Source organism: Lycium ferocissimum, unplaced genomic scaffold (assembly GCF_029784015.1).
Source record: "Lycium ferocissimum isolate CSIRO_LF1 unplaced genomic scaffold, AGI_CSIRO_Lferr_CH_V1 ctg29227, whole genome shotgun sequence".
NCBI lineage: Eukaryota > Viridiplantae > Streptophyta > Magnoliopsida > Solanales > Solanaceae > Lycium > Lycium ferocissimum.
Window position 1 is genome coordinate 70 of NW_026724785.1, and position 10,730 is coordinate 10,799.

General features: G+C 37.9%; 1 pseudogene; it reads right to left on the reverse strand.

The window, feature by feature from the left end:
* Positions 1-721: 721 nt before the first annotated feature.
* LOC132043845 (pentatricopeptide repeat-containing protein At1g31430-like) lies at positions 722-3,724 on the reverse strand (annotated as a pseudogene).
* Positions 3,725-10,730: the final 7,006 nt, after the last annotated feature.

Sequence of the window (10,730 nt, forward strand, 5' to 3'; positions counted from 1 at the left end):
TCCCACATATTCTAGCGGCGTGTCCTACCTCATGTCCTTATTATCTGTCTTTTAAGATTTTTGTACACCTTTTAAGAAAGACATTAATAGCATTAATCATAAGAATGTTTATACCTCATTGGGTGTGAGTAAAATCTTACCACCTTCCTATTGGTTGGGAGGTAGGGGAATACGAGGAACTAATGCAATGAGAGAGTTGATTGCTTAGATGGTTATGTAACTTTGGCTAATTGGCTATCAAAAGTAAATTTTTTTTTTAATTTTTTTGTTTTTGTTTTTAAAAAAACCCCTTTCTTTAAATTAAAGTTAACGGTTATTTTTAGATTTTGTTTTTTTTGGTGAGATTTGGTGACGTAAAATTTAATTTTAAAAAAAAAATAATTAGAACACAAATTTAAAGAACCTGGACCAATTTAAAACCCAAACCCCAAACCCCCAAAAAAAACTCCAAGCTGCCACAAGAATTTGTAGAAAACCCAAAAAAAACCCTCTATGACCAAAAAAAATCATAGACTGGAAACATATTGAATGATTTCCTCTTTATCTCTCAAATTATAGGCATTGAAGCGGTCCTAAATTTAGCCAACAGCACATCATAACAATATATTCTATTATAGAACATCCTTTACCATGAAGTATTTACATTTAACCTTGACAGGTAGTCCATTTTCCCATTGGGTAACGGGAAAACCCTGTGCTATAAAACAAAAAAATTTTTCAAGCCTCAACCCCCTTTTTATCTATTAATCCACCTTTCATTGCATCCATACGTTACAAAATATCCTCAATAAACAGTGTACAGGTGCAAGTGCAAAATATGAGTGTTTGTGTCTCTCTCTCTCTCTCTCTCTCTCTATATATATACATATTTTGTGGGTGGGGGATGAAGTCATAAATAAAAATAAAAAATAAAAAAGGGTGATTGCTCACCTCATTTAATTGTGTTGCAGTCAATCGGACAGCTTAATAGATGTTGCTTCATGGATTTTCTTGACATCTGGGTCTCCCATCCATTTGTAACGGGAGAATTGGGATCAATGGAACACCAATTATCCATTTCACAAACTGATCCTACTTTCGAAAAATTTGCAAAAATGTTAATAAAAGAAAGGCGTCGTGTGTAAAGAAGGATAAACTAAAACATAAAGTGAAGTACAATTGCATTACCTCATACCTCAGAGACTAAGCAGGTCACCCAATTAACTATAAGCATGTCAACATGTTTCAGAGACCCTTCAACAGACTCGTGTATACAAAGGTACCTAGTTCAGGGAGAAAAAGCTTTCATTCGGCTACCACATAAGTCCACTCCTCATTCATTAGAGTCCAGACTTAAAACCAGCATCCTTCATATTACTCGTAATTTCCCAGCATATTAGCAGCACACGGATGCTTCTTATCATTAGGAACAAAATAGTCGGAACAGCCAAATATGTCAATCCAAGTACTTCTAACTCCGCATTACCCTTCTAACACCTGAGGCGGACAGCCAATTTCTTTCCTCTGCATACTCTGGCGTCCTCCCCTATTTCATACAGCTTACTGGAAACTACTTTCTCCGGTTCAAAATTTCTATGAACTCAGTAGGCAGCACAGATCGATCCAGGTAACCCCAAGACATCACCCTTCTCACCCAACTGCTGATAAAAACATCTGCTTCAACCACCCGTCCGACTCTTTATATAATGTCAACAACCGGACCAGGTTGCTAGAAAGGAAAGGCTTCACTTTTATGACTTGATTGTTAAGGCTTCACTTTTATGACTTGATTGTTAATGAGAAAGAAAGTCAAGTCATAAATCACCTGAACCTTTATATGTCAGAAACGTCTATGAACTTGGACCTTGAAGTAGCTAAGAGATGCTATCCAACAAATAGCATACTTCATTTCAAGTTGATTAATGTCCAACAATGAACTCGTGCACATTTCCATTGATATCAATTGAACTGCATCCAGGTGACTTCTTAACACCTAAATCTCTCATAGTTCCTCTGACCTTTGATACATCTTCCCATCTGCCAGCAGATGCATAGGTGTTTGCCAGAAGTGTATGAGTGCTAGAATCATAAGATTCAACCTCCATAAGCAGTTCTGCCACACATTCACCGACATCAACATTGCCGTAAATTCTGCAGGCACTGAGCAAAGCCCCCAAAAATTGGAACTATAATCTCATTGTTTTTATTCGTTATCTGAGATATCATTACTTCAGCTTCCTTAGGAGCCCAGCACGACCCTGTAGGTCTATCAGACAACCATAATGTTCTTTGGCTGAATCCCATAAATCACTCATTGCGTGGAAATATCTCCGGCCTTCCTCTTCCAAGCCCCCATGGCTACATGCACTTAGCACTCCAATAAAAGTGATATCATCAGGGAAAATTCCAGCTTGTTCCATTTTTGAGAACAGTTCCAGTGCCTTCCAAGTATTCCCGCTCATGGCTAGCGCACAAATAATTGAAGTCCAGGATGCAGTATCTTTCTCTTCTAATTCATCAAATATTTTCATTGATTTTTCTATGCAACCACACTTTGCATACATCTCTATAAGGGCAGTACCAACAACAGCAGTAACAGCTATTCGGTTTTCCTTCATGTAATCATGAATCCACTCCCCTTGCTGCAAAGCTCCTACCTGAGCACAACCAGTGAGAAGAGCAACCAATGTGTATTTATCAGGTTTAATCCTTTGCATTTGCATCAAACGAAACAGGTCCATTGCATCAACACGATTAAACTGCACATACCCATTAATCATACTGGTCCAAAGAACTAAATCCCTTATTGGACTCCTCTCGAAAAGTTCCCTAGCTTCATCCAATTGACCGCTACTAACATACCCCGACACATACTAGTCCAACATATCACATTTTTCATCGGCATCTCATCAAAAATCTGCCTAGCCACCATCAAACATCCACACTTACAATACATATCCACTAATGCATTCCCAATAATAACACTAACCCCAATCTCTTCAACAACGTATCGATGAATTTCTTTACCAAGTTCCAATTTTTTCAATGCAGTACAAGCTGACAAAGTACTCACAACCGTCGCTTCATCAGCCTTAACACCACTTTCCTCTCTCATCTTCTTGTAAACCCCAACAGCATCATCATACCTGCCACACCTCACAAATCCAGAAATCAATATATTCCACGCAACCGAATCTCTTTGAGGCATTTCATCAAACACTATGTTCAAACTCTCAACACAACCAAACAAACCATACATATCCATAACAGAATTACCTACATAATTATCAAACCAAACACCAGATTTCAATACACACCCATGAATCTTTTCACCTTGTTTTACCATTTTTAACTCACCAATTTCTTTAAAAACAAATGGATATGTAAAATTATCAGGACATAAGCCATTTATTCTTAAATCATTAAACAAGAAAAGGGATTGTTTAAATTGACCTGTTTTTACATACCCTTTAATCATTACATTATACATAAACAATGTTGGGTTTTGGCAACAATTGAAGATTTTCTTGGCGTAATTTAAGTCTATTTGGAATGTATTATTATGAGTGGTAAAGGCTAATAGTTCGTGTAAAATGCCAATATGTTTGTGGAAATTGAGGATGATAACTTGGGCATGGATTTGTTTGAGATGTGTAATTGATTTGCATGTTTTTTGAAGCTCAATGCATGTTGTAATGTCAAGTGTTCCAATGAAACGACTAGAAATTGACCTTATTGAAGACATTGTAGGAGTACAGAATATAGGTCAAGATTTTTGTACACCTTTTAAGAAAGACACTAATAGCGTTAATCATAACAATGTTTGTTTAAACTACCTCATTGGGTGTGAGTAAAATCTTAGCACCTTCCTATTGGTTGGGAAGTAGGGGAATAAGAGGAGCAAATGCAATGAGAGAGTTGATTGCTCAGATGGTTACATAGTGTAGAATTTCAAGAAGAAGAGAAAGTATTCTTTGTATTTCTTGATAATTTACATCCCATGACAATGGGTATTTATACAATAAGTCCTATAACTAAATAAAGAATATTACATAATCAAAGAGAATATTACACAATCATTACATAATCAATCTATATCAATTACTCCTATAATTATGCTAGGAAATCCATATCAATCAACACTCCCCCTCAAGTTGGGGCAAAGATGTCGCACATGCCCAACTTGCAAACTAGTGTATGGAAAGTCCGTTTGGTGAGGCCTTTGGTAAACACATCAGCTAGCTGCTTTCCTGATGACACATGGAACAAACTCAAGACACCATCCGTAACTTTTTCTTTGATGAAGTGTCGATCAATTTCAACATGCTTTGTTCGGGTAATGCTGAACTGGATTATGAGCTATACTGATTGCAGCTTTGTTGTCACAATACAAGGAAATCTTTCCCTTTTCAGACAATCTCAATTCCTCTAATAGCTTTCGTAACCATAAAAGTTCACAAACACCCTGAGCCATAGCTCTATATTCTGCTTCCGCACTTGATCTAGCAACAACACTTTGCTTCTTGCTTCTCCAAGTGACCAGGTTTCCTCCTACGAGTGTACAGTAACCGGATGTAGATCTTCGGTCATCTAGAGATCCTGCCCAATCCGCATCTGTAAAGGCTTCTATTTTGAGGTGACCATGTCTGGAGAAAAGTAGACCTTTCCCTGGCGCAGACTTCAGATACTGCAAAATGCGAAAGGACTTCCATATGAGGATCTCGAGGATCATGCATGAACCGACTCACCAGTGGACCGAATAGGCTATATACGGTCTAGTGTGAGAGAGATAAATGAGTCTTCCAACCAGCCTCTGATATCTCTCCTTATCAACTGACTTTCCAACTCCACTTTTGTAGTTTGTGATTGCTTTCCATGGGTGATTCTGCTAGCTTGCAACCTGTCATACCAGTTTCTTTCAAGAGGTCCGAATATACTTTCTTTGGGAAATAAAGATTCTATTTGATCTAGCAACCTCGATACCCAAGAAGTATTGCAATTTTCCAAGATCCTCGATCTCAAATTCTTGAGCCAACAACTTCTTCAATCGGGTCATTTCCTCCTTGTCATCTCTGTCATTACTATGTCATCAACATAAACTATGAGAAGAGTGAGTTTACCCTTTTGATGTCTTATGAAAAGAGTGTGATCAGCATTGCTTTGTTGGTAACCGAAAGAGATCATTACTTTGCAAAATACGTCCAAACCAAGCTGCGGGAGATCCCGACCCATACAAGCTTTCTTCAATCTGCATACCTTTCCTCGACTGTTTATTACCAAAACCGGGAGGAATCTCCATATACACTTCTTCTTCTAAGTCTCCATGAAGAAATGCATTCTTCACATCAAACTCATCGTAAGTCCCAATCAAGATTAGCCGCACAAGACAAAAGAATTCTAATGGTGTTCATTTTTGCAACGAGGGCAAATGTCTCTTCGATAATCCACTCCATATGTCCGAGTAAATCCCTTAGCCACCAATCTCGCTTTGAATCTTTCAATCGAACCATCCTTTATGTTTCACGGTGAAGACCCATTTACAACAACTAGTTTTTTGTCCGGGAGGTGGTATGACAAGTTCCCAAGTCTCATTCTTTGACAAGGCCTTCATTTCTTCAAGCATAGCTTGCTTCCATTTGGAATGCCAAAAGCTTCCCTCCAATTAGGAATAGACACGAAGAAATAGACAAGGCAAAAGTTCTATGGTGAGGGAGACAAAGAATTATAAGAGACAAAGTTAGATAAGGGGGATGTTTGGTGCAAAGAGCGAGAGAGCTTCCTATTCCTTCGAGTAAGTTAGAGATTTCATTTTTCTCTTGTTTCAACAATAAATTAGGAAAAACCATCTAACTCATTGGAGAAATAGGACTCAGATTTAGGAACAAACGAGTATACAAGAGACTAAATTAAAGTAAGGGTTTTTTGGTGCAGATCTTTGACTCCTCCTTACCTCTTGGACAATTTGACGGCTATTCCTCTCTTTAGTCCAGTTATCAAATCTAACTATCAATTACGGCACTTAAAAACTTGTATAGAAAAAATGTTCCAAACTCCCCCAAATTCTTTCTTGAAGGCATTGGACATCATCCATTAGCCCATTAAGCAAGCATTTCATTTGTTTCACCACAAATAGCTAAGTAGAGTATGAATATTCATAGGAGGAACCATCTAAAAAACCATCTCTTCCTTGAGCTTCCTTTCTTAGTAGAAAGCTCCCCTTAACACACCTCGACTTCCGGAATCTCGAAATCAAAATATCTGCCTATCCAATCGACTCATGAAACTTGATTCCGTTTTTCATAATAAAAATCTTTTTCTTTCTCCAAAATTTCATTTTCTCTTGTTTCAACAATGGAATTAGGAAAAACCATCTCTTCTTCCTTATAATTCTCCCCGTAAAGAGGTGATGGTGTAATGCGAAATAGGAGGATTCTCGAAAGGTAACATCCGTCCGACGAAGGGAAAGAGGGTGATAACATTTGTACCCTTTTGTGTTGGAGAATACCCAATAAAGACACACTTAAGAGCTCTAGGATCAAGTTTTCCGGAGTTCTGAGTGTGAATAAAGCAAACACATCCAAATATCTTGGGAGGAACAGTATAGTCATTTCTACCCTTTAAAGCTTCCAAAGGACTCTAAAAGTTGAGAGTTTTAAGTGGCATTCTATTGATGAGGTAGGCAGCTGCTAGAATGGCATCCCCCAGTAAGGTTTCGACAGATTCATGATAAACAAAACGGATCTTGCTACTTCTAACAAATGCCTATTTTTCCTTTCAGCAACCCCATTTTGTGCACTAGTATAAGGACAACTAGTTTGGTGGATTATCCCAAAAGACTCCAAGTAAGCTCCAAAAGTTTTATTCATGTATTCTGTACCATTGTCAGTTTGAAAGATCTTTATCTTAGCCTCAAATTGAGTACAGATCATCTTATGAAATGACTGAAAACATGTGAAAACTTCACTTTTGGCTTTCAACAGATATACCCATGTTCTTCTAGTGCAACAATCAATAAAAGTAACAAACCATCGACTACCAGACAAAGAAGGTGTTTCAGTAGGGCCCCATACATCAGAATGAATGGTCGAAAAAGGAATTGTGCTTTTATTGTCACTCAGAGGATAAGAGTTTTTAGTGTGCTTGGCATATTCACAAGCATCACAAGACAAAGATTCAAACTCGGCTTTGGAAAATAAACTAGGATATAACCTTTTTAAAGCAAAAAAAGAAGGTGTCCCAACCGTCTATGCCACTTCATTATTTCTTGGTTGACATCCTTATTTGTTCCTAAATAAGCCTGACCAGAATCTCGAGCTCCATTGATCAAATATAAGCTATCATACAATCTACCACTACCACTCTTCTTCCCTGTTTGAAGGTCCTTAAAAACACAATGATCAGGAAAGAATTTTACACTACAGTTTAGTACTTTTGTGATAGCGCTAACAGATAATAGATTAACATGAAAGTCAGGAACATGAAGAATGGATGATAAGGTAATATCAGGGCTACAAAGGAGTGAACTTGTTCCAGAGACAGGGGTTAGGGAGCCATTGGCTATTCGGACATAATGCCCTTTGGGACTAGGAGAGTAATTTTGAAGGCCTTTAGAAGAGCCTGTCATGTGTCTATTCGCACCAGAATCAATAATCCAAGAATTAAGCTAAGCATTAAAGGCAATACCTGACTGCACATAATTGAAACTAGCAGCACTTGAAGAGTCAAGTTTGTTCAAAAGACGACGAAGTTGTTGAACTTCATCCGGAGACAAAGTCTCTCCAGAAGTAGTGTCTCTAAACGTCTCCACATTTTCGGCAATATTAGACTGACCAGCACTGATTTGTGAAAGAGAACTATTATCTGCTCCCTTTGTATCTCTCATAGTTTGAACAGTCATAGATCTAAATAATTTAGATGTGTTCCAAGAAAGAAATACCTCACAAACAGATGCCGTGGGTAAACACTGTCGAAAAAAGAAAAAAATCTGAACCTGAAAAGTCGCCGGAAAACACGCCGGAAAAATCTGAAACAGTGGCTATAGGTGCAAAATATCGCCGGAAAATAAAACTGCAGATCTCTAAAAAACAGTAGATCTCGCCGGAAAAAATGGCTGCCACGCCGGAACCTTAATTTCCGGTGATCGAAAAAAATCAAAAACTGGTAGGGCTGACTCGGAATGTTCCAGTAACTCCAACGGAAGAAAAAAATTCTGAAAAACTGACCGGAAGGAGCTTGTGTTGCGGACAACCACCAAGAGAGAAAACTCAACCTCTTTGAGAAAAAAAGGAACCCTAGTCTTTGCGAGGGAGATAACTCACCTCTAAAAGGCAGCAATGGCTCTTGATACCATGTAGAATTTCAAGAAGAAGAGAAAGTATTCTTTGTATTTCTTGATAATTTACATCCCATGACAATGGGTATTTATACAATAAGTCCTATAACTAAATAAAGAAAGAGAATATTACATAATCAAAGAGAATATTACACAATCATTACATAATCAATCTATATCAATTACTCCTATAATTATGCTAGGAAATCCATATCAATCAATCTTCACCAGATTTTGTACTTTTTGGTGACATTTGGTGTCGTGAAAAATTTAATTTTAAGAAAAAAATAGTTAGAACACTAATTAAGAACCTGGACCAATTTAGAACCCAACCCAATCCTATTACTTAACCTCCAAGCTGCCACAAGCAATTTGTGACCAACAAAGTCAGCTCTCTATGACAAACGAAAATAATCATAGACTGGAAACCATATTGAATGATTTCTTCTTATCTCTCAAATTATAGACATTGAAGCGATCATAAATTTAGACATCATAACAATATGTTTTATTATAGAACATCCTTTACCATGAAGTAGTCACATTTAACCTTGACAGGTAGTCCATTTTCCCATTGGGATAACGGGAAAACCCTGTGCTATAAAACAAAGCCAAGTTTCAAGCCAGCAACTCCCTTTTATCTATTAATCCACCTTTCATTGCATCCATACGTTACAAAATATCCTCATTAAACAGTTTACAGGTGCGAGTGCAAATTATGAGTGTTTGTTTGTGTGTGTGTGTGTCTCTCTCTCTCTCTCTCTCTCTCTCTATATATATATATATATATATATTGTGGGTGGGGGATGGAGTCATGCAAAAAAAAAGTGATTGCTAACCTAATTTAGTTGGTTGCAGTCAATCGGACAGCTTAATAGATGTTGCTTCATGGATTTTCTTCCTTCCTTTGACATCTGGGTCTCCCATCCATTTGTAACGGGAGAATTGGGATCAATGGAACACCAATTATCCATTTCACAAACTGATCCTACTTTTGAAAAATTTGCAAAAATGTTAATAAAAGAAAGGCATCGTGTGTAAAGAAGGATAAACTAAAACATAAAGTGAAGTAAAGTTGCATTACCTCAGACCTCAGAGACTAAGCAGGTCACGCAATTAACAATAAGTATGTCAACATGTTTCAGAGACCCTTCAGCAGACTTGTGAATACAAAGGTACCTAGTCCAGGGAGAAAAAGCTTTCCTTCGGCTACCACATAAGTCCACTCCTCTATTCATTAGAGTCTAGACTTACAATCAGCATCCTTCATATTACTCGCTAATTTCCCAGCATATTAGCAGCACACGGATGCTTCTTATCATTAGGAACAAAATAGTCGGAACAGCCAAATATGTCAATCCAAATACTGCTAACACCGCATTACCCTTCTAACACCTGAGGCGGACAGCCAATTTCTTTTCTCTGCATACTCTGGCCTCCTCCCCTATTTCATACAGCTTACTGGCAACTACTTTCTCCGGTTCAAAATTTCTATGAACTCAGTAGGCAGCACAGATCGATCCAGGTAACTAAGACATCACCCTTCTCACCCAACTGCTGATAAAAAATCTGTTTTCACCACCCGTCCGACTCTTTATATAATGTCAACAACCAGACCAGGTTGCTAGAAAGGAAAGGCTTCACTTTTATTACTTGATTGTTAATGAGAAAGAAAGTCAAGTCATAAATCACCTGAATCTTTATACGTCAGAAACGTCTATGAACTTGGACCTTGAAGTAGCTAAGAGATGCTATCCAACAAATAGCATACTTCATTTCAAGTTGATTAATGTCCAACAATGAACTCGTGCACATTTCCATTGATATCAATTGAACTGCATCCAGGTGACTTCTGCCTAAATTTCTCATAGTTCCTCTGACCTTTGATACATCTTCCCATCTGCCCGCAGATGCATAGGTGTTTGCCAGAAGTGTATGAGTGCTAGAATCATAAGATTCAATCTCCATAAGCAGTTCTGCCACACGTTCACCGACATCAACATTGCCGTAAATTCTGGTGGCACTGAGCAAAGCCCCATAAATTGGAACTATAATCTCATTGTCTTTATTAGGTATCTGAGATATCATTACTCAGCTTCACTTAGAGCCCAGCACGACCCAGCAGGTCTATTAGACAGCCATAATGTTCTAACTTTGGCTGAATCCCTATAAATCCTACTCATTGCGTGGAAATATCTCCGGTCTTCCTCTACCAAGCTCCCATGGCTACATGCACTTAACACTCCACATAAGTGATATCATCAGGGAAAATTCCAGCTTGTTCCATTTTTGAGAACAGTTCCAGTGCTCTAAGTATTCCGCTCATGGCTAGCGCACAAATAATTGGAAGTCCAGGATGCAGTATCTTTCTCTTCTAATTCATCAAATATTTTATTGATTTTTCTTTAAAATTTTCAAC